The following is a 2797-nucleotide window of genomic DNA, read 5'->3' as shown; positions in this document are numbered from 1 at the left end:
AGACTGCGCCACTGCACTCCAGCCTGGCAACAGAGCGAGACTCCTTTCAAAAACAAAACAAAACACAATAAAACAAAAAACTAGCTGGGCGTGGCAGCGGGCGCCTGTAGTCCCAGCTACTCGAGAGGCTGAGGCAGGAGAATGGCGTGAACCCAGGAGGCGCAGTTTACAGTGAGCCGAGATCGTGCCACTGCACTCCAGCCTGGGCGACCGAGCAAGATTCCGTCTCAAAAAAAAAAATAGATAAATAAATAAATAAATTAATTAATTAAATAAAATAAAAATAAATAAAAATAAACCAAACGAATAAAAATAACAAAACAAAAACAACTCCTCCTATCCCCACTAACCAATAGTGTGATCCCATTTCACGACGGGCACGCCGAGGCTGCTTGCTCGGACCACACGGCTGGTGAGGAACACAGCCACGAATCAAACCAACGCCCTGCTGGAGCCCACCCAGGCCTTTTCCTCGGCAGGTACTAGGAGAAGCAGAGATAATCTTGCAGCAATGGTGTGGAAGAAAAATTGGGAAAACCGAGCTGTTGGACAAGGCCAGGATTGGGGGAGGCAGCCTTCAGGTGCCAGCCTTGCTGGCTGTGACGACTGACCCACCCAGTGCAGTGGGCGTGGGTGATAAGAGAACTGCCGCAGCCTGCCCAGTCACAGTGCTGGTGCCAGGACATCAAATGCCACCCAGCCCCCACAGCTTCCGGACACTGGCCAAGTCCCCAAGGGCTGCAGCAACCCAAAGCCTCACCCACACAGCCAGCCGCTGGCCTCTGCCTTCCCAGAAGTCTGTGCCTGGGGAATGAGCATCACCAGCTGCCCAGACACCTCCTGTTGACAAAGGGTTTGAGGACAGCATCTGGGTGGGGAGGCTCAGAAGGGTTAAGGGCAAAAGATAGAGCCCCTACTGTATACTAGACTGTGCTAGGCACAAAACCAGAGATTTGCTTCTAGAAACATTTAATGTTTTTTTTTTTTTTTTGAGACAGGGTCTCCTTTGTTGCCCAGGCTGAAGTGCAGGCGCACAATCATAGCTCACTGCAGCCTTGACCGCCTGGGCTCAAGTGATCCTCCCACCTCAGACTCCGTAGCGGATGGGACTACGGGCATGCACCACCACGCCCTGCTAATTTTTAATTTTTTTTTGAGACAGGGTCTCACTATGTTGCCCAGGCTGGTATAAAATTCCTGGGCTCAAGTGATCCTTCCGCCCTGGCATCCCAAAGTGCTGGGATTATAGGAGTGAGCCACCACACCCGGCTCAGTCTAAGAAGCTTAAAAAAGATCCAGATGCCACACACAAACAGAAATTAATAGGTCACAATCTGGAAGGAGACTTCTTGGCTGAGCTACCTCTGAGGTGAAAACAGTTAATCAAAGATTTGTAGAAGATTCTTTCACGTGGAAAGCTAAAATCTTCCATGGACTCGAGGACTTACTTATAATTAGTTTTTCGTCCCCCTGCCAGAACAGAGGGAATTTATTAATTTTATTATGTAAGAGTTTATTTGTTTACTTGCATATTTGAGACAGGGTCTCATTCTGTTATCTAGGTTGGAGTGCAGTGGCACAATGTTGGTTCACTGCAACCTCTGCCTCCCAGGCTCAAGCAATCCTCCCACCTCACCCTTCAGAGTGGCTCAGACCACAGGCATGAGCCACCATGCCCAGCTAATTTTTTGTATATTTTTGGGAAGAAGGGGTTTTGCAATGTTGCCCAGGCTAGTCTCAAACTCCTGACTCAAGCGATCCACCCACCTTGGCCTCGCAAACAGCTGGGATTACAGGAGTGAACCATTGCACCAGGTCTCTTGTTTGTTTGTTTGTTTATTATTTTTTGAGATGGAGTCTCTCTCTCTTGCCCAGGCTGGAGTGCAGTGGCACAATCTCGGCTCACTGCAACCTCTGCTGCCCAGATTCAAGTGATTCTCCTGCTTCAGCCCCCCGAGTAGCTGAGATTACAGGCACCTGCCACCACGCCTGGCTAATTTTTGTAGTTTTAGCAGAGATGGAGTTTCACCATCTTGGCCAGGCTGGTTTTGAACTCCTGACGTCGTGATCCACCCACCTCAGCCTCCCAATGTGTTGAGATTACAGGGGTGAGTCACCGTGCCCGGCCTTGTTTATTTTTATAGCAGAAATGAGGATTTTGCTATGTTGCCCAGGCTGGGCTCCAGCTCATGGGCCTGACCAAGAGTTTAAAAATCATATTTTATTTCATTTTTATAAAATCATATTTATTTATTTATTTGAAATGGAGTCTCACTCTATCCCCCAGGCTGGAGAACAGTGGCACCATCTCAGCTCACTGCAACCTCCGCCTCCCAGGTTCAAGTGATTCTCCTGCCTCAGCCTCCCAAGTAGCTGGGATAACAGGCACGCGCCACCACGCCCGGCTAATTTTTGTATTTTTAGTAGAGACAGGGTTTCTCCCTGTTGGCCAGGCTGGTTTTGAACTCCTGACCTCACGTGCTCTGCCTGCCTCGGCCTCACAAAGGGCTGGAATTACAGGCGTGAGGCACCGTGCCCAGCCTAAAATCATATTTTAAAATAATACTCTCTAGCCCGGCATAGAGGCACATGCCTATAGTCCCAGCTACTCAGGAGGTTGAAGGGGAAGGATCGCTTGAGCCCAGGAATTCAACCAGTAAGTAAGTAAGTAAGTAAGTAAGTAAGTAAGTAAGTAAGTAAGTAAGTAAATAAATAAATAAATCAAATGCTCACTTTGGGGATTGATTGGGAAATGACAAAAGAAAAAAGAAAAGTCTCGGTGGGGTGCGGTGGCTCA

This window comes from Mandrillus leucophaeus, unplaced genomic scaffold (assembly GCF_000951045.1).
Source record: "Mandrillus leucophaeus isolate KB7577 unplaced genomic scaffold, Mleu.le_1.0 Scaffold112, whole genome shotgun sequence".
NCBI classification, from domain to species: domain Eukaryota; kingdom Metazoa; phylum Chordata; class Mammalia; order Primates; family Cercopithecidae; genus Mandrillus; species Mandrillus leucophaeus.
Note: the sequence above shows the minus strand (reverse complement) of the source record.